A 22,144-nucleotide genomic window follows, 5' to 3' on the forward strand; every position below is an offset into this window, starting at 1 on the left:
GAGGCGTTTCAGGCACTTTGCAGGTCTAAGACTCCCCCTTGCTGCCTCCAGAGTCTTCCTTCTTGGAGACCCTTGACAAGAGCTCAAGGGAGGAGGCAATTTCCTCCATCTCTTTTGGCAGCACCTGATGCTAACATGTCCATGTCTCTCCCACTTGAAGGACTCTGCCATATATTCCAGCATCGGTCACAATGACATAGTCACAGGTAATTATGGACAATTCCTTTATTCCAGTGTGTCCATGTGTCACATCAACCACGCCTATAGCCAAGTCCCCAAGCCTTGACTTCCGAGGGAGATGTGACTTCTGAACCAACTCCGTGTGTTTGATGTCTGGAGAGAGTGCTGCCAAGCAGTGATGGATGGACTGATGGGACAGTTATGGAGAAGGAATCCTCTAGAAGCATCCTCCACCCCTTCACCCCAGCTGTTGCCTAACTCATTCCCATTCCTAGCCTTCCTGAGATGCTCCCTCCTCCGTGAAGCCCTCCCTGCCTGCCACTCCGCACCTCAATCTGGATTGTGCCCTTCATCCTATGAGCCTTATAGCTCTCTTGACCTTCCCCATTACACACCTTTCATGCTGTTCTCTCATCACATGCTTAACTGTCTCTTTCTCCAACACAAGGTTGGGACCCTGTGCATCCTACTCAGTGTAACATCCCCAAGGGCCCTGTCCCCAGTCACCTCTGTTCCTGTTTAAGTGTCATGCCAAGGGCTTTATGGGCACTGTGTCTTTTTTTTTTTTTTTTTTTTTTGTCTTTTTGCTATTTCTTGGGCCGCTCCCGCGGCACATGGAGATTCCCAGGCTAGGGGTCCAATCGGAGCTGGTGTAGCCAGCCGGCCAACACCAGAGCCACAGCAACGCAGGATCCGAGCCGGGTCTGCAACCTACACCACAGCTCACGGCAACGCCGGATCCTTAACCCACTGAGCAAGGGCAGGGATCAAACCCGCAACCTCATGGCTCCTAGTCGGATTCGTTAACCACTGCACCACGACGGGAACTCTGGCACTGTGTCATTTAACCTTGATAACCTCCCTACGGGTATGTTTTTCATCACCGTCTTACAGATGAGAAAACTCAGGCACAGGAAGTAAAATACATTGTCCAAAGCCATGTGGCCACCTGCCTCCAACAGATGAACACAGCTTGTTTTGTTTATGTTACTGTTATTTTTGGTTTTGTTCCAGGGCGGGGTCAAAATGAGAAATTTTCCTGAGTATCTTCATGGCCCCTGGAGCCTGCAGCCCCCTCCTGACACTGGCCTAAAGTCATAGATAGCAACATTGCTTTCATTCTGAGGGTCACTGAGGAAGGACCTGGCAGAGCTGAGGCTTGTCTGGGACCAGGAGCCACTACGTTCTGGGGACAAGGAGCCAGTGTCTCTGCCTTGGCTCGGCCCTGGTCCAGAGATCTCAAGGGAACTGTCCCTGCAGGGTGCTGGCTGGCAGCTCTGGCAGATAGCCTGTCTCCCCGCTCCCCCTCACTCGGAGCAGCAGTCATTAGCTCTGCAAATTAGCATCGTAATTGCCTTTTAACTATTCATAGATGTGAAAGAGACCAGGCGGGCCCCGCCCCTCCCCCTCCCTGCCAGAGAAAGCGCTGGAGCCTCCCTCTCCAGCCAGGAACACCCCTGCCCACCCTCCCAAGAACCTTCTTCACAATCTTGAGCCTCTGTTGCTCCAACCCCTAAGTCAGGGTGAGGATTCGAACCTCAGAGGCTCATGGTGAGCCGTGGAAAATGCCTGGCACAGTTGTCGGCACCTGTGAGCGCTTCTTGTTTTTGTGGTGGTTGTTGTTGTTGTGTTCAGAGACCCAGTGAGGGCAAACATTTGCCAGTCGGTAGTACGCCCAGGGCCAGCACTCTGGTTCTTTCCACAATGAGCCCAGGGCTCTTCCTGAGCCACTGTATGAATCCTTAACTCTATCTTTCTCTGCCGACACGACTAGAGGGTTTGTAATCATGGGAGCAGACAGTGAGCAAGAGCTTTTGCCTAAAGCCATTCCCCTTTCTCATCGTAATTAGACGATTTTTGCTATAAACCTATCAGGCTTATTTAAGAGAAGGGATTTACCTCAACCGTGTTGACTCCTGGGTCATCTGGTTTGTCTACTATAAATGTGAATAAGTGGCGGTGAAGGGGACCGATGTGGCAGCCCAGCTGGCTGGGTTCAGATCCAGTTCAGCCACTTCCTACAGTGTGACCTTGAGCTAGTAACTTAACCTCTCTGTGCTTCGGTTTCCGGCCCTGCAAAAAATGAGGATGAAAAGAACAAAGGCCTCCCCTGTAGGACTGTCGTGAGGAATCAATCTGTCGATACATGTACAGTACCTAGAACAGTGCTGAGATATGATGAGTACCAAGTGTTTGTTCTCATCACTTATTAGGCGTCTTTATTTACGTGCTTGTGGATTCCACACTGCATTTTGGGGAGGGAGTTTCTGCAGCGATCATCAGCCAGATGCTCTTAGGCCGGCCACCGTCACAGGGACCATGGACAAAGTGCTTTCTTCCCCGGGGTTGCCACTGAATCCGAGTCAGCCCAGGAGGGGAGAGTCCCAAGTTGGCCCCAATAACAGATGGGACAACGGAGGTTCAGGAAGGTTGAGTGATTTATCCAAGGCCACACAGACGGTTAATGGGGGAGCCTGGTCTTGAATGCCACCAAGCCACCGGTGCTGGGAGCCAACTCAAGGCCCACAGTAGGTCCTACATTTTCTCAGCCCTCCGCACGGCCCCTGTCACCAGCGTCTCTACGTTGGATGCAAACAGCAGATCCTTCCTTGGGGTGAGAGGCAAGATACCAGGCAGTGGTTAAAAGCACAGATAAACTGAGGTTGATTCGAGAATTAAAGAAGGGGGTGTTTATAATGACCGGTGCAGTGCAAAGCACATGAGTGCTCAGGAAGTAATCTCTATTATTTTAACCCATACTGTTATTTTTTTTAGCTCAGAAAATCAGCCTTTAATGACCTCACCTGATACACCCCTTCCAGGCCTGGATTTTAAGTCCTCTGCACAGGTTAGTGCTATGTCCTGGCTTTAAAGATGTAAATCCTGCTGGGAGAAGGGCAGGCCCTCTTGAGTCATATTTCAGTTCTGCTTTGACAAAGAAAAAAGTAGCAGCTTGGTGCTGATGTGTCTTTAACATGCCCTAACACTGCCTATCTCCTTTTTTACAAAAAAAAAAAAAAAAAAAATCAGCCTTGTCTGGCCTGAATTTAGCAGCATTGTGGTGTTTTCATTGTGTTTATAGGTATTTTACATTTATGGCCAAAGATATTGGTTGTCCATTTAGGGCAGTAAAATGAATCCCTTTTTTTTTTTTAATTAAAAAAAATTTATGGCTGCACCTATTGCATATGGAAGCTCCCAGGTCAGGGGTCCAGCAATTGAATCTGAGCTGCACCTGCAGTAACGCTGCATCCTTTAAGGCACTGCGCCAGGCTGGGGTCGAACCCGATCCTCTGCAACAACCTGAACCACTGCAGCTGGATTCTTAACCCGCTGCAGAACTCCTAAATTCCCTGTTAAATAAATGTGAAAATAGTATATAGTAATAGTTGAAATTTAGTAAAGTAGTTGAAAATAGCAAAAAGTTAAGAAAAATATTAAGCAAATAATAGCGTGGATGGCACCCAGATAGAGCATAAATTTTGACAGTGATTTGTAGATGATTAAAGTAGGGCACGTGGGCCTTAATCCAGAGGGCAAGAAGGTAGAGCCTTTAGAAAGAGGCCTGGAGGAAATGGGGGGCTATGGGGGCCCCTTAGTGCCATGTAACCCAGAACTGGGATCAGCCAGGCCACCGTCCATTTTCCCATAGGTGTCCTGTCAAAGATAAACAAGGCCGGACACTGGCTAAACATGGTAAGGCTGGTTTTTAGGAGGTGATGTACCATCGCCTTGGGGAAGAGGGTCCAGTGTGAACCAAACTCAGCTCTGGTTTGTACAGAGGGGCTGGTCATGTTAAAGGGAGGATGAGGGGTAAGTGGGGCCTCAGTGGAGTCACTGAAAATTTATGAGAAGTGGGGAGGGGGAGTTGGTCCATGAGAAACCATCTGGGTTTGTTCCTACCCTCCCGCAGAGGCTGGGAGACAGTGGCCCCATCGTCTGGTGTTGGCTGGAAGAAACGGCTAACTCATTGGGCAGCCTTGAGTTTTCTCAGGCAGGCACTGTATGTCAGGTCCAAGGTCATCCTGGGGAAGTGGCCTTGAGCTGTTAGAAACTGTGTTAGTGTTTGTTCTAGTCTTTATAGGCCAAGGTTGAAGCCTCGCTGAGAAGAGGCCTCAGAAAAGCCCTGCTGGAGTTAAGGAGAGAATTTTGTCACCTCCAAGAGGGTCCCAGGGCAGCCAAGCCAGCACCTGTGCTCGGCAGGATATGTGGGTGGAGGCATTGTCCCAACTCCCATTTATCCTCATTGGGTTCCCACTGTGTTTACTGAAGTTCTTCTGGGAGTCCAGGGGTTGAAAGTGGGGATGGAGGTGGGGGTGAAAGGGACAGAGGTCACCCCCTGAGACAACTTCCAGAGTGTTTTATTTAAAAAAAAATTATTAAAGTGCAGTTGATGTACAACATCATGAACAGCAAAGTGACTCAGTCGTGTATATATATATACATCCTGTTCTCACATTATCTTCCATCATGTTCTATCACAAGAGGCTGGATATAGTTCCCTGTGCTATACAGTAGGACAGAGCGTTTTAAATAATGTAACAATGCCAACAGCTATCTATGAGGGCTCACTGTGTCAAGAGCCTATCACACATCATTTAATCCCTTCCCAAAACTCTGTGAGACAAATAATATTACCCACATTTCACAGATGGGGACACTGAGACTCAGAGAGGTGAAGGGACTTGTCCAGGGGCACAGGGTGGATGCGTGGTAGAGCCAATTGAACCTAGATCTCCCTAGTTCCAGAGTGTTTTTACTTGGCTGGTAGAGAGCCAAAGGATAATGTGATGACTTTAAAGCCTGCCCCCAAACTCTTGGACACTCACTGTCAAGAGGTAGAATTTATTTCTCCCTCCTTGAATATGGCTGGTCAGGGGCAGGCAGGGCTATGGAGTAAAGCGAACCCTTTTCAGCACTGTCCGGGGGAATCCACTGTAGCCACAACTGTAAGACCACATATATCATTTACATCTTTTAGCAGCCATATTAAAAAAAAAAGTGTGGTGCAGTGGAAATAAATCTGACTAGTAACCTTGAGGTTGTGGGTTCGATCCCTGGCCTCGCTCAGTGGGTTAAGGATCCGACATTGCCATGAGATGGGGTGTAGGTTGCAGACATGGCTCAGAGGTTGCAGATGTGGCTCAGATCCCACCTTGCTGTGGCTGTGGTGTAGGCCGGCAGCTGTAGCTCTGATTCGACCCCTAGCCTGGGAACCTCCATGTGGCCCTAAAAAAGACAAAAAAAAAAAGGAAAGAGACAGGTGGAAAATATTTCTTAAAATATTTTAACAGAATCAACAAACCTCTGACAAACTCACCAAGAAGAGGAGAGAAAGAATCCAAATAAACAAATAAGAAATGAGGAGTTCCTGTCGTGGTGCAGCGGTTAACGAATCCAACTAGGAACCACGAGGTTTTGGGTTCGATCCCTGGCCTCACTCAGTGGGTTAAGGATCCAGTGTTGCCATGAGCTGTGGTGTAGGTTTCAGACGTGGCTCAGATCTGGTGTTGCTATGGCTCTGGCGTAGGCTGACAGCTACAGCACGGATTCAACACCTATCCAGGGAACTTCCATATGCTGTGGGTGCAGCCCCAAATAGACAAAAGAGGGGAAAAAAAGAAGGAACATACCTCAACATAATAAAAGCCGTTTATGACAAGCCCACACCAAATATAATACTCAATGGAGAAAAGCCGAAAGCCTTCCAGTTAAAATCTGGAACAACATAAGGATGTCCACTCTCACCAATTTATTCAACCTAATATTGGAAGTCCTAGCCACAGCAATCAGACAAACAAAAGAAAGGAAAATATTTCTTAAAATATTTAAATATTTTATTTATAAAATATATAATAATATAGTTCTTAAAATACAATATAAGAAATGTACTCTTAAAATATATGTTAAAAATACATTTTATTTAGCTCAATGTATCCAGAATATTATCATTTCAACATAGAATCAATATGAAAAGTTATTAATGAGCTATTCTACATTCGTTTCTTCACACTAAGTCCTCAAAGTTAATCTGCATTTCCTGCTTGCTCCACTTCTCACGTGGGATGCTCCATATTTCATGTAGCCAATAGCCCTGTGGCTAGTGGCTCCTATACTGGGACAGCACAGCCCTTCAGCGCCAGGTGCTCAGAGCCTGAGGCTGGATTTGTCATGGGGGAGCCAGGTCAGAGCTGTGCTTTTGGATCTGTCCACCCTGCCACGTACTCTTCCATCAGGGCTCCCTTGAACCTTCGCTTCTCATGAAGAAGGAGGAAGAGGGGGAGGCGGGGAGAGAGGAAGAGGTTAGCGGGCGGGGGCGCGGGGGGGGGGGAGAACCTAAGACAGGGGCGGGGTGGGAGGGCGGGGGTCTTGAGAAAGGAGGAGCGAAGAAGAGAGACTGCCCTGCTCTGTCTGGTGAAGCTTTACATCAATCAACGTCTAATCACAAAATGTGACGCAGGCTTTGAAAGAAGGAAAACAACAAGGTGGTACAGGGACTAACCGAGGTGTGGGAATTCTCCTTCCAAAAAGGGGTGTTCAAGGGGGACTGCTGGAGGAGGTGTTATTTAAGCAGAGAGGGAAGGAGCCAGTTATGCAGAGTGGATCGACGGCTTTCTAGGCAGAGAGAACACGTGCAAAGACCGGAGGACACTACAGCGACTGGCTTGTCCAAGGACCAGAAAGGACACCAAATGTGTGGCGCACATTAAAGGAGACCGCGGTAGGCATGGGCTGGGAGCAGTGGCAGAAGCCGGATCCCGCGGGTCTTACCGCCAAGGTGAAGAGTCGGGGTTTATTCAAGCCTCGGAGCCAGAAAGGATGCCCCCATCCCAGGGCCCGGATAAGATTTTGCGTGTCCGGAAACACTCGAAGTTGGGCCCAGTCTGACATGCCCTGGAGCCTCTGGGGGTCCCAGACTTGGCTCCGCTCCCTCTCTGTCCCATCTCTCCCAGGGTGGGGAAGGAGAGGGCGCTGACAGCTCCCTGATCGGTGTCCTCGCCCCTTGCTGCCTTTGTTTAGTCACCGGGCTCTCATTTTCCCGGCAACAATTTTCGGCTTGTTCCAGGCCGGCCAGCAAAAGCAAAGCAAAAAAATTCGTCCGCGGATGGTGGCCAAGTGAGCGAGTCAGCACGCCCTCACCACGCGCCCAGGCCGGGACTCGAGACCGGGTGCCCGACCTGCCTGTCACTCCGGGATCGGGTGGGGGCGAGCGCCTGCCTGGCGCAGGCGCAGAGCGCGCGGCGGCTTCCGAGGTGGGGGCGGGGGTGCTCGGGCTCCTGCGCCGCGCGGGTGTCAGGCCCTTTGTTCTTCCCTCCCCGGCTCGCTGGGCGATCGCTGCGCTGCTGGGAGGCACTTGGTCGCTGGCCGGGAGCCCCCTACCCAGCCCCTTTTCCTGCCCTGGGTGGAGGATGGGAAGGGAGTTTGGGGCTAAGTTCTGCTCAGTCCTAAGCCAAGCCCCGGGAATCGGTCTCCCCTCTCCTACCCCAGAGCTGTCCCGCTCCTTCATTTACTGTGGGCATCCCTGTTTAAGATAAGGAAGGTATTTCAGGTACTGTGGGACCCCCAGAGGAGGGCACCCAAACTCACCCTGTGAGATCTGGGAAGGCCTTCTGGAGGAGGCGGGTCCACAGGGCCTGGAGCCATGGTGGGTGGGGTTCGGTCTTGGAGGGCCTTGAATTCCAGGCAAAGAACGCGGGGCTGTCACTAAGGGCTGCAGGGATCCCCAGGGAGAATAGGAGTGGAAGTGGGTAGGAGAGTCTTGATCACATTTGTGTTCTAGAAAGATCCCCTTGGCTTTGGGGGTGGAGGGGTAGGGAGATGAGACTGGAGGCCAGGGAGCCAGGCGTCTGGGGACACTGTTGTTGTTGGGGCAGGAGAGGGTGTGGTAAAACCTGGAAGGGGTGGGTCTGGGAGGCAGAGAGAGGACTTCGAGGGCTACTTCAGAAGTAAAATCTGTGGAACTGGTTAGATTGAGGGAGAAGAGGAGCTAAGAACACCTTTGGATTGTGACTTCGACTTGGGTGACCACATGGAAGGTGGCACCACTCCTGAGAAGCAGGGAAGGAGCAAAGGTTGCTGCATTCAGCAGAGCCTTCCCCATCACTCCCCAAGCCCCCGTCCACCGTTTCTCCACAGGACTGACCTCCTGAAGTTGTACTTGGATTTATCCATTGGTTTCTTGTCTGTCTCCCCCCACTAGACGGTGAGTTCCCTGAGGACAGGGGCTTCCTTCACTTCTCTGCGGCATCCCCAGGTCCTGGAGCAGCAGGCTCTGCTGGTTTATCACTGAATCCCAGGCCCAGTGCTCAATAGCCGTTTCTTCTAGAGATCCATGAATGAATAAATGGTCACGTCAACACCCAGCCGATAAAATCTAGAGGCCGTGGAGGTCCCGTTGTGGCTCAGCAGATTAAGGACCTGCCGTTGTCTCTGTGAGGATGTGGGTTCGATCTCTGGCTTTGCTCTGTGGGTTAAGGATCAGGTGCTGCTGCAAGCTACAGCATAGTTTGTGGATGTGGATCGGATCCGTTGTTGCCGTGGCTGTGGTGTCAGCCGAAGCTATAGCTCTGATTCAACCTCCATGTGCCTCAGGTGCAGTCGTAAAAAGAAAAATCAAGAGGCAGAATGTGAGAAGTGGTGCCATGAGATGCCAGTGGGATAATAAATGAGAAACAGCTGTGTCGATTGAGTGCCTCCTTCACCCCAGGGCTGTGGCACCTGCTGCTTTGAGATGCACTTAGTCCTTGTATCAACCCCACAAACTAAGGATTGCTGGTGCCCCCATTATACAGAGGAGGAAACTGAGGCTCGGAGAGGTGGAATAAGGTGTCCTAATTCACATATCTAGCACATTGCAGGGCCAGGATCTGACCTCAAGAAGTTGGCTCCAGAGGCTACACTGCTACCAAGTCACAGCACAGTAGTTAAATGCTATGGTTTGTTGGAAAGGGTCAAAGACACCCTCATAGCCACAGGCAAAACTCCTCCCAGCTAAGATGATCCCTTCCTAAGAGATCAGAAGCTCTATGTTGCCTCCGGCCAGGCCAGAAGGACAGCACAGATCTGAATGAAAACACCAGCACCAATTCAGCTGGTCCTGGCCTCCACTGGGCCCATCACTCTACTTTAGGTATGTTACATTTCATCTTCACAGCAAACCCAGTGAAACCACCACTGTTGTTTTGTCTTGTTTTTTAGGGCCAGGCCCACAGCATATGGAAGTTTCCAGGATAGGGGTCAAATTGGAGTTGCAGCTGCCAGCCACAGCCACAGCCCAGCAACGTGGGGTCTGAGCCACATCTGCAACCTACACCACAGCTCACGGCAAAGCCAGATCCTTAACCCACTCATCGAGGTCAGGGATCGAACCTGCATCCTCATGGATACCAGTTGGATTCGTTTCCGCGGAGCCACAGTGGGAACTCCCCCCACTGTTACCTTTATCCCTGTTTTCCAGAGGGAGAAAGTGGAGTTAACCAACTTACCTAAGGCCCCACAGCTGTCACATGGGTGAGCTGACATCCAAACCCTGTCTGTCTGACTCCAGGTCCCACAGTCTGTGCTGCTTCTGTGCTGACCGCAGCGGGAGGCCGAGTGCAGCCAGGCCCCGCCAGCCAAGCATTCTGTGGACCAAGTGAGGGCTGCCAGGTGTGGCTGGGGTGGCATTTACTCTGTGGCCATCCTGCCTCTGCTCGGAGACGAGGCAGCTCCCGGGAGCATCGTAAACCCAGCTGAGGCTGAACCAAGATAGCAGTCCTCATCCTCCATCCCCTGTCACTGGACATCCTGTATTCAATCACCCACATATTCATTTCTTTTAATCATTCTCTTCTTGACTGTGATAAAGTCATTTTTATAGCTCCGAGAACGTGCGTTTCATTTGAATTAAGTGTGCTGGAGTCAATCGGTTTTGTGGGAGAATCAGGCTGATAAAAGAAGACATTTTTCAATGGTCCCCTTCCTTTTAACTGATTGTTCTCCAGGATGCTATTATGAGTCTCATTCAGGGAGTGTAGGTATGCGACAATCAATATACCCACTTTTAGAGCTGTGGGCTGCTAAGGAAGGCCACCTGGGAGCTTGTCTGTAAGGGTCCCTGTGTGCGTGGTTGACATTCAGCCCTCAGATGCCAACACCTTCAAGGACTGCAGTCGGCCCTTGGTACCCATGAGCTGATTGAATCTGTGGATGCAGAACCTGTGGATACAGAAGGCTGAATCTATGCTGCCGTTTTATACAAAGCAGTTGGGCATCCACCGATTTGGGTACCTTGGGTGGGGTGTGTTTTAGAACCAATCCCCCCGTGGATATGGAAAAACCATATATGAGTTTGGACAATGAGCATTTTTCCCCCTGCTTTTTAGGGCTGCACCCATGGCATATGGAAGTTCTCAGGCTAGGGGTCAAATAGGAGCTGCAGCTGCTGGCCTATACCACAGCCACAGCAACGCCAGATTGGAGCCATGTCTGCGACCTACACCACACTGGCTCTTGGCAATGCCAGATCCTTAATCTGTTACGCAAGGTCAGGGATTGAACCCTCATCCTCATGGATACTAGTTGGGTTTGTTATCACTGAGCCACAGCAGGAACTCCAACAATGAGCATTTTAACAGAGACCGGTGGGAACAGATTCTCCCGAAATGATCTGCTCTGAATGAAAAGGCTTATGACCTCAATTCAGCTGGCAGAGGAGGAGGTGAGGGGGAGGGAGCTTGGCTGTGATTACTTGAATTTTCTTCTTGGCCAACTGGATGGGGATTTGAAACTGATCACATCTGATTTTAGGAAATAAGTGATGTGACATTTCTGACTCCCAAAACGGTGGCGTTAACTCAACGTATTTCAGGGATGTTGAATGGGATTGAACAAGTACCCCTGACCCTGGGAAACCTCTTTTAAGTTCTTCTACTTGTCAAGCTGATTACTTTGTTATAAGAGCTGGCATCTCCAAGAGGCCAAGTCTGCTGGGGCCCTACAACCAGTGGTGCAATGGACAACTTCTGGCTGGAAGGAGAGACCTTCTAAAGATGCCAGCCTGGGCTGGAGATGCCAGATCTAGGGGCAACATGTCACTGGCTCCCATGGACCTACTCTGCATTGGTCCCCTTCCTTAGCTTGTCTCCAGTCACCTTCTTCCCTCTCCCTCCAGGCAGGGACTTCAGCATGGAGTCCCCAGAGTGAGGGATGGCTATCACGTATGCAACTGTGCATGTGTGTGCAGATCCCTTTGTGGGGCATCTGTGTGGTTGTGCTCTGTGGGTGCATGCATTTTAGTGCCCTATGCGGTTTAGTCTCTGTGTACCTGGCTGTGACGTCTCTGCCTATGTGTGTGGTCATATACGTGTGTGCTTGTGTGACCACAGGGAGTAGGACCCTTTGATGATGGGAGGACTGGCCCCACACCTCAACCTGCTCCCACAGCAAGAAGTCTGTGTGTTGGCTAAGGAATGGCTTTCTGCAGGAAAGAGCCGCCCACTGAGTCTCAGTCATGGTCTGGGGTCAGATGCTTCTCTGCCTCAGAATTCTCTTGCCTGGTCAAACCACTGAGAACTGCGTTATTCCCACATCAGGAACAAATAGTGACAATCTCAGTTTGCCTGTTGGAAGGGACAGTGCAGGTCTGGTCCCAGATCGTCCAGGATTCTAGTGTGTAGATGGAGTGGTGTCTTCCAAGCCATGCCTGCTTCTCTCTCCTCCACCAGTGATCGAGAGAGGGGTGTCCATCATGTGAGAGGCGAGCAGTTTTCACCTGGCTCTGCTTAGACCTTAGAGTTCCTGTTGTGGCTCAGCAGTAATGACTAATATCCATGAGGATGTGGGTTCAATCCCTGGCCTCGCTCAGTGGGTTAAGGATCTGGCATTGCCATGAGCTGTGGTATAGGTCACAGACTTGGCTTGGATCCTGAGTTGCTGTGACTGTGGTGTAGACCAGCAGCTGGAGCTCCAATTTGACCTCTAGCCCAGGAACTTCCATAGGTCACAGATTCTGCCCTAAAAAGCAAAAAACAAAAACAAAAAAACAACCCCCCCAAAACAAACAAACAAAAAAACCACAAAACAACCCCCAAACCCCAAAACAAACCAAAAAAAAAAAAACCCTTAGGAAAGTCATTTCCCTCTCTGAGCCTCTGGTCTTTTATGAGATTATGAGATAGAAATGTGCACAGCAGTGTTGCAAATTACACATAATTAAATCCTATTCAAAATGAGAAAATGCCCCCTGACTAGGTTCTTCCTGAAGGCATGGGGCATTTCTTCTTTCTATCCCCTAGTATTTCGTAGGGATCTGATGAGTGGCAAGCTCTTAGGTTCATATTTCCTGAAGGCATGGATGAGTGGATGAATTAAAAAGAGTGTCTGAAACACAGTGGGTGCACAATAAAAGTTTGATTTAATTTTCATGCCCTCCAAGGCTGAATTTCTCAATTGTGGTCTATTGCGTTATTGTTCCTTGAAGGCTCAATAGGGGGAAAAAAAATGTCATAGTAAAGGACTCTTTTACAGGTAAATAATTTTGGAATGTGAAAGCCCTCGGAGATTCTCAATATTAGTTAATTAATTCCGTGCACATTTATTGAGCATCTACTATCTGTCTGGCACCATTCTGGATGCTGAGGATTGAAAGAAACGTCAATAGGAGAGACAGAAATCCCTGCACTCAAGGAGCGTGCTTTCTAGTGCATATTAGTATCTCACACTACTCTGAGAAATCCAGCAGTAAAGAAACCTGATAAACGTTGTTTAATTCAATGTTCCCCCTATTTACTTAATTATGGAATCGCCCCCCCCTTTCTCTAAAATGAAAATTTAATTTTACCTCATTGCTCATTACCTGTCCCACTCCCAGCTCCAAGCTCCCCCAGAAGAGCTATGGAATACAGTAACTAAAATAACCAGTTCTAGGAGTTCCCGTTGTGGCTCAGTGGTTAACGAATCTGACTAGGAACCATGAGGTTGTGGGTTCGATCCCTGGCCTTGCTCAGTGGGTTAAGGATCCGGCGTTGCTGTGAGCTGCTATGTAGGTCACAGATGCAGCTTGGATCCCGAGTTGCTGTGGCTGTGGTGTAGGCCAGCGGCTGCAGCTCCGATTAGACCTCTAGCCTGGGAACCTCCATATGCTGCTGGAGCAGCCCTAGAAAAGGCAAAAGACAAAAAAATAATAATAAAAATAAGATAACCAGTTCTAAAATCAACGATATGGATCCTGAGTCATTCCTACCACTTATTAGCTATGCCACCCTGGGTAAGCCTCAATTTACTCATGTGTAAAGTGATGATAATGACAAGAATTACATGAGATAATGCTGTATCTCCATTGCTCAGTAATGTGCCTGGTATTTGATAATTATTCTTTTAAATAATATTAATCACTCCAGATGTCCTCAAAATCTACAAAATAATGGCTAAGTTCCCCACATGCTACTCAAGGCCCTATTCACCTCCCCAGAATTATCTGAAATCATTCTTCCTTTTATGATCTGGTCATTCAGAACCACTTCCCAATCTTCAAGGCTCCCAAAAGGCCTCCTGTTGGTTCATACTTTGCTTACACGCTGCCGCTTCTCCCTAAGGTGTTCTTCTCAATGCTTCCCACCTGAAAGACACATCTTCCAGGCTCATCCCTAAAGTCACCTTCATTAAATTTGCACTCACTGACTTATCCACAGCACCAGATGATCCAGGGCTGGTTACAGGTGCATAAGTTACCCAGGCAAGGCCAGTAGAAGAATCACCCAATCAGCAGAATCACAACAAGTAATCATTGTTTTATGTCTCTAAATTTGGGGGGTTGTTTATTATCCAGCAGTAAACAACTAGTTTAAACTCCTTGAAGTCAGCAACAACTGTTTTTTGTTGTTGTTGTTGTTGTTGTTGTTGCTTTGTTTTGTCTTTTTGCCTTTTCTAGGGCCACTCCCATGGCACATGGTGGTTCCCAGGCTAGGGGTCTAATAGGAGCTGTAGATGCTGGCCTATGGCAGAGCCACAGCAACTCGGGATCCAAGCTGCATCTGTGACCTACACAGCAGCTCATGGATCCTTAATGCCTGATCCTTAACCCACTGAGCAAGGCCAGGGATCGAACCCACAACCTCATGGTTTCTAGTTGGGTTTGTTAACCACTGCACCATGATGGGAACACCCAGCAACAACTGGTTTTTAATTCATGACCACTGTCATGCAGAGGAGCACGTAGGAATCCCTAGAACCACTGATGAAGCCATGAGATAATGAATACCCTGGATTATCTTCACTCCAGACTGTAGCTGTAAGCTGGGGTAAATAGGGGACATCTCATAAATCATCAGTGGAAGGACCCTAGTAGAAAAGAACTGTCTGAGGGTGTGCCTAGTAACAGATCAATGACAGCCATATTGAGCTGTCCAGGGTGCTGACCCTCTTGTTCTAGGGGAACCTGGTACCCCTCTCTGTACCTGGCCTCTCCTGTCCCAGGATCACCTTATTTAACTTCTACCCTAAGTTTGATAACACCTATCAAAATCAAATTTAAGTAGAATGTTTGTATCTTCGCTCTCCCTTCTCCCTTCCACCGTCCCTCTCAGGAACCATCTGACCATGATAATAAAAATCCAGCTTTATGTAAATACTCTGTCCTCCAAGTAATAAATGCCATTAGCTGAGCCTGTCTGAGAAACTGCAGGCTTTTAAACATCCATTTGAAGATCTTTGAAAGCTCTCTCGAGGCTGTTTCTCATAATTCACTAAGTGGGAGTTGGTAATAACTGTGTTAAATGGCCAGGCTCAGCAATTCGCAGGAGGTGTGTCTGTTTGTGTGTTGGTGGTGGTAGTGGTGGGGGGTGCCCTGGAAAGAGGATGCCCTTTCTTCCATGCTGATCAGTTACTTATTTTTAAGAGTCCCCCTGGGGGCTCACAGTCCTTTGATGAGCTTCTAATGAAAGAGCTAGATCTAACAATTAATTTCCCCAGAGTTATTATTTGTTGTTTTGGCAACAATTCTCTGAAAAGCTTTAATACTCACCTGGCTTCCTGATGGTTGAGGGGAGTCATGAGTTGAGGGGAGAAATGGATTCTACTCATTCAATAGTCTTATACTGAGCAAATACTGTGTGCTGGGCACTGCATTAGATCAAGATACACCCCCTGCCTTCAGGGATCCTTCAGTCTTCTGTATGTGGGAGTGGGAGGAGAGGGTAAGACAGATAAGTAAATAGGAAGTTGCAACACATGTAATACATGGAAGGGACAATGGGGGTGGCTATGGGGGTATAAGGAAGCACATAATCCAGATTTGAGGAGTTATGGAAGGCTGCCAGGAGGAAGAATCCTTAATGACCACTTAGAATTAGCAGGATAAATAAGAAAATAGGGGGAAAGGATGCTCTAAGAAGAATCAGTATGTTCAAGACTCTGAAAAGAGGAAGAGTATCCATAAAATTCTGATGAGAAGGTTGAGTATCATCAATTCTCGGTCATTGCTTGTGGGAGTGTAAATTTGTACACTTTATAAAACAGTTGGGTGTTATCTAGCAAAGCTGAAGATGTGCAAGCCCTATGACCCAGCAATTTCACTTCTTTTTTTTTTTTTTTTTGCCTTTTCTAGGGCTGCTCCCATGGCCTATGGAGGTTCCCAGGCTAGGGGTCTAATCAGAGCTGTAGCCACTGGCCTACACCAGAGCCACGGCAACTCAGGATCCGAGCCATGTCTGTGACCTACACCACATGTCACGGCAACACCAGATCCTTAACCCACTGAGCAAGGCCAGGGATCGAACCCTCAACCTCATGGTTCCCAGTCGGTTTCATTAACCACTGTGCCAGGGTGGGAACTCCAGCAATTTCACTTCTTTCTAGACATAGTTATATATACAACATTGGAAGACACATACACAATGATCAGAGCCCCATGGCTCATAATAACTGGAAACAACCTAAATAACCATCATCAGTAGAATAATTAATTGTGATGTCATCATATAATACAATACTATACAACAAAGAAATGAATGAACTATAGTTACTCAGTGACATGGACCAATTTTCTTTTTTTTTTTTTTTTGGCCACACCTGTGGCATTTGGAAATTCCCAGGCCAGGGATCAAATCCTTAACCCACTGCACCACAGCAGGAACTCCCAAATCTTTCTTATACTGACACCACAGAATACATGCAACATGACTATGCACATTAAATTCACAGTAGGCAAAACTAAGATCTTGTTTTTGGGGTGCATGTAAAGATGGCAAAACTACAAAAGAAAGCAAGGAAATCATTGACCATAGCAAATAGAATAGTAATTTATTCTAGGGGGAGGAGGATGAAGGCATGATTGAAAATAGTCACATAGGGAGTTTCTGGCAATGTTCCATTTTCTCATTTGAGTGGTAGTTTCACAGATGTTTACTTTAGAATTATTAAATAACTGTACACTTAGGTCATAAAATTTTCCAGATTGTTGTGTATTTCACATTTTTTGTTAAAAGAGGCAAAAAAGGAGGAAGCATCACTATAACCTCAGCTCCTGGATGTCTACTCTGTTTACATCCATAAGAAGCACAGCATGCCAATGGGAGGGCTAGAGGTGGTCTCAAGGACTGAGACAGCATCTTGCTGTAGTGTGTGTGCGTGCGTGTGTGTGTGTGTGTGTGTGTGTGTGTGTGTGTGTTCCATGGGCAGCTCTCACAGTGGTGATATGAGGGGCTTCCTGGGACCTGAAGTCCTTGAATATACCTTAAATGACTTCTGAGAAATACAGCATGGCTCAGTCTCCAGAGAATCTCAAGTGAGCTTGGGTGTGAGTTTCACAGCCAGGTAATGATGCTCTTGGAGAACTTGAGGGGGTATAGAAATTGCTTTGCCTTTTCACCTGTTAAGTTTCCAGGGTAGGCGAGGATCTGAACGTGTATTCTGGTCATGAAATGCAACTTCAGGGCCCTGAGTCTCTCCTACATGGGGTTGGAAGTGGGTATTCTACAATTAACATCACCATAAGGACATGATATGGTTCTGGGCGACTCTAAATACTTGATGTAAATGGACTTTATTGAAGGATGGGGAAAGGAGATGGGTGTCTCAAGGTGGTTAGAGCTGGAAAGCATCTAAGTGCAACCCTTAACACTTTTTCACTCTTGATTAAGTCTAAAGTCAACTTTATAATTATTCATTTGTAAGAGTAATACACTTTTTTAGAGCAAGTCATATACTATGGAAGTGAGTAAAGGAAATGTTATAACTATATAATTCCCCAGCCCTCTTATATTCTCAGCCTGTGAGGTAATCAATATTAAGAGCCTGGTGTATTTTCTTCCACATGTCATGCCAAGCTCATACACATATATGTAAACACAGCCTAGGGCTTCCTTCTTTTTCTTTTTCTGAAATGGGATCATAGTATATCAGTACTCTCTAACTTAACATTTCACATTACAACATATCTGGACAACATTCAAAGTCAGCCCTCCCAGATCTAGTGGATTTTTTCAGTGACTGTGGAAAATTTCTCAGTTTGGATGTAGCGAAATTTACTCAACCAGTCCCTTGTGATAGACTGTTAAATAAAGTCCTATTTTTGCCACTAACAATAATGTTCAATAAATATCCATATTCCTGATACATTTTTGGTAGGATATATTTTCAAAGCCAAATTGCTGAGTGAGAAAAAATGCACTTTTAAATTTTAATAAATACTAACGGATTACTTTCTCTAAAAGTTATAGTCATTTACACTCTCACCAGTGATATAGGGGAATTCGCATTTCTTTACTCCCTTTCCAATGCTAGTTTTCCAGGTTTTTTTTTCCCCTCAATATGATGAACAAATTAACAAAAGAGGGGAAAAAGCAAATCAAAGCGAACTCTGCAAAAAAATCCCCTTGTTATTTTGAGTTGCATATACTTGGTCGTTAAAAAGCTTGATGGCTCTTTTAGTATTATTTCTAGAAGTTGTTGTGGTTTTTTTGGTTTGTTTTTGTTTTGTTTTGTTTTGTTTTTTGTTTGTTTGATGTTTGTTTTTGGCTGCACCTGCAGGATGTGAAACTTCCACAGGGTTAGGAATCAAACCCAAGCCACAGCAGTGACAATGCCATATCCTTAACCCACTGAGCACCAGGGGACCCCGCAGAAGATTTTTATATATTAAGAGTATTAACTCCTTGTCTACCTCATGATCCTTCATTTATAAAGATAGAGAAACTGTAACACAGAGGGGAGATGAGTTGTTCAAGGATACCAGAATGCAAATATCAGAGTGGACGTGGTCACACTTCTAGATTCCCTGTACAAGACTTTATTCCTTGCCCTCTCTACAGCTTAGACCCTTGCAACAAAATTTCTGGGAATTGCTAGAGTGAATTTTCTCAGAGTAGGATCCTTCCTCAGAATTATCTGGTGATTCATTAAAATTCAGATTCTGGAATCAGACCCAAAACATATTGGATCAGAATCTCTAGAAGTGGAGCCAATGAATCTTCTCAGAGAGCCTTTTATGTTTCCACCAGCTTTTTAGGGCCACACCCATGGCATTTGGAAGTTCCCAGGCTGGAGGTCGAATCAGAGCTGCAGCTGCTGGCCTATACCACAGCCACAGCAATGGGGGATCTGAGCTATGTCTGTGACCTACACTACAGCTCATGACAATGCCGGATCCTTAACCCACTGAGCTGGGCCAGGGATCAAACCCACATCCTCATGGATACTAGTCGGATTTGTTACCACTGAAGCACAACAGGAATGTCTATGCTTTTCTTATATTCACTAATTTAGAGAACCATTGCCCTAAAAGCTCAATGTCCTTGCATATGCACAAAGGGAACTGTCTAGGAAGACAAGGTTGGAGAAATCAATGGGAAAATGGCACAGTAACTCTCCCCTAGCCCACCACCAGCTGGAGAGAGGGGCCTTAAGGCTGAAACATCGAAACAGAGCTATCACCAGGAACCTGTTGGCCTTTTGCTGCCCTTAAGCCAAAAGCAAGCTTTTGTGGCAATAGAGGTGAATCTAATATATCACTTTCTTGCTGGTATAAAGGTGTAAATGTCAATTTCTTCTCGTTTTTGTGAAGATTTGACAAAGCACTTAGAGAAGCACCCATTTTAATCAACAAAGAAGCCAGAAAGATCACAGGGCAGCAAGTGTGCCATATCCTATCTGAGCTTTAGGTGGATTTGAAAATTGCACTTTTAATTAAAATTGGCATTTCTGAAGCTCAGAGTTAGAGCTGGCCCTTTTGCTGGGGAATTGCAGACCAGGAGGCAAACAATGTGAGAGGGAGATTTAAACGAGCAGAGAGGAAAGATTGTGTATGATCAAGAGGCGCTTGTTTAAATAACGAAGTGGAGAAAAGATAATGTAAAAATGCGTTTGTCTGTGTTTAGATAGGTTTCCTCCGAGACTCCTGTAATTGTAGCTGAGCTGTCCGAGGTGCTGACGGCTGAATGAGAGGAACTTGGCAGAGGTAAATGGCTGGTCCATATTCTCAGTCCATCAAGTTTGACCTCTTTCATCAGTTTCTTTCCAGCCAATGATGAACACATTGCCAGATGTTCTACTACAATATTATTCATTCAGTAAGTCCACAAAATTACTCATCACCTACAACGCATAATGGGTGATGCTCTGAGGAATGGAAAAAAATGTCAACCCAGAATCATTTGATTCTGTTCTGTAGATGTTTCAGTGAACTTCAAAGTTGATTTGTTCCAAGATTTAAGGATCTTGTGAACCAGTGAAGTTTAAAAACCATCAATTTCAAGTAAAAGATATTTTACAGCACCAATGGATATCACCTACTCTCACCCTCTTTTAATAAGACAGTATATTTAAAAACTGGGGGAATAAAAGGAAGGCTATAATCTCAGGAGAAAACACATCTATTGATGGATTTATAAAAACTCACTTCATTGTCTTTATTTTTTATCATTTCACTAAGAGCTACTGAAAATTTCATCGTACGATGGCATCATTTTCAAAATTGGCATTTGAGAATGATTGATCCATCATTCAGGCCCCCAGGAAAAAATAGAAGTTCTATAAATATTCAAACCACAGGTCTTCTTTCTGGGTACACATCTAACCTCCAGGTCAGCCTGTTGGACAGTTTTGTTGGAAAGTTCTTCCTCTTTTCATACTTATAGTGCCTTAAATATGTAGGAGAGAGTTTATGGGAGTAGGTGGGAGGGAATGAATTAACACTTGTTGAAAATCCACTATGTGCCAGAACTGTGACTATGATAAATCTTATACTTAATTTATTCCACATCATCTGATGTTCATCTTCATTTTGTATCAGTAGCATCCCAATTTGGGGATGTGGAATGTATTACATATAAAAATTTAATTTATAATAAAAGAACTTTCAAAGATTAATTTAGATAAAAACATTCAATAAATGGCAGAAGGATAATTGGTTAGGAAAAAATATGTTTTTACCTTTGCATCAGAGCTGTCATTAACTAAATTCCAAGTGAATTAAATACTTAAATGTAAACCATACAAAAATATAAAGTATTTTTAAAATAGAACACATGAAATTGAAAAGCTATCAAATCTCAGGAGGAAACAAGATTTTTAAACCTTAGAAGCACTTGAGAAAAAGAAAAGTTGACCAATTTTATTTTCCAGGATGGAAGGATTCTATTACACTTTTAAATCTCATTTTGCAAAAGTTGATAACTTGTAACTGTGGATGTTTAAAATCTGAAAGTGAAACCAGGAGTTCCCAGTGTGGCTCAGTGGGCTAAGAACCTGACTGATAGCCATGAGGATTCAGGATCAACCCCTGGCCTTGCCCAGTGGGTTAAGAATCCAGTGTTGCTGCAAGATGTGGTATAGGTCACAGATACAGCTCAGATCTGGCATTGCTGTGGCTGTGGCATAGGCCTGCAGCTATGGCTTCGATTCAACCCCTATCCTGGGAATTTCCGTATGCCTAACGTACAACCATAAAAAGAACCCCCCCCTCAAAAAAAAGCCCAGGAGTTCCCTGGTGGCTCAGCAGTTTAAGGATCTGGCATTGTCACTGATGTGGCGTGGGTTTGATCCCTGGCCCAGGAACTTCTGTATGCCATAGGCATAGCCAAACAAAGTGAAACCCATAGTGATCACTTTTGGGATAGAGGAATTGACTGGGAGTCTTGTAGGGAAAACATTCTCTGTTTTGATCTGGGCAAAAATTAACTGAGCTGAGTGTGTACTTGAGATTAGTACATTTCACTGTGTATTAGTTATACTTCAATTTTTTAAAAATGGAGAATGTAACATCCAATCTAAATGCAATACCCTATTTTGGACTACTTGGGGGAGGGGACCAAGTCCCTATGGCAGTAAAATCTCTTGAGATCATTATGTTCTGTGTGAATTCAATCCAGACAAAACTGACTTGATCCAAGTTCATATGGAAATGATTTGAAGGTTCTAGTTGCTCACAAACTCAAGAATGTCAACCATGAGATTCAGCCAGTATTAAGAAGACACAACACAAAGTTTTACTGGTAAAGGAAGGCATAGTGTCAACAAGAGAATAATAGACACCTGGTTTAGTGACCATTACCCCACCAGGGCAGCTAATTTTTGAATAAATTAATGAAACTGACTTATTGATCTACATGGCAAAGTGTAAGGAGAGAGGCAATCCATCTTGAACTTTAGAATAATACTGGCCTGGATTTGAATTCCCATGCTACCATGTAAATGTTCTACAACCATAGAAGTATAACATCCCTTCTCTGAGCTCAGTCTCCTCATCTGTAAAATGGGAATACGAATAGTATCGGCTTTGGAAGCTTGTTGCAGGAACTAAATGACATGCTGTATATAATACACTTGGTTGTAGAGCCTGACATAATAGCCCTCCTCCCACCTCAACATTAGCTATTATTAGTGGTGTTATTAACTGTGGGTTCCAGGCATCCTCCTTTTATGTCATCTCCATGGGATTTCTGAGGATGTTTGTTTGTTTGTTTTTAGGAGCTGGGGAAGTTGTGTGACC

At 46.0% G+C, this 22,144-nt stretch overlaps 1 protein-coding gene across 6 annotated transcripts in view; it reads left to right on the top strand.

Annotated features, from left to right (window-relative positions):
* The window catches only part of ADIG (adipogenin), a 42,009-nt gene extending 32,144 nt beyond the window's left edge, over nt 1-9,865 (top strand). Inside the window, exons 6-8 of one of the 6 annotated variants that reach the window (XR_014831825.1) lie at nt 2,956-3,028; nt 6,800-6,901; nt 8,381-8,916. The gene's annotated coding sequence lies outside the window, so the exon portion shown is untranslated. Of the gene's footprint in view, nt 1-234; nt 3,207-5,474; nt 5,988-6,799; nt 6,902-8,380; nt 8,917-9,727 lie in introns of those variants that run through there. The other 5 variants (XR_014831824.1, XR_014831828.1, XR_014831826.1 and 2 more) reach the window with 5 other exon arrangements.
* The last annotated feature ends 12,279 nt before the right edge of the window (nt 9,866-22,144 follow it).

The sequence above is a fragment of the Sus scrofa genome, chromosome 17 (assembly GCF_054392235.1).
Source record: "Sus scrofa isolate SSC_HxYL_T2T_F1_AM1 chromosome 17, Sscrofa_HxYL_maternal_Yorkshire_Landrace_v2.0, whole genome shotgun sequence".
Taxonomy (NCBI): domain Eukaryota; kingdom Metazoa; phylum Chordata; class Mammalia; order Artiodactyla; family Suidae; genus Sus; species Sus scrofa.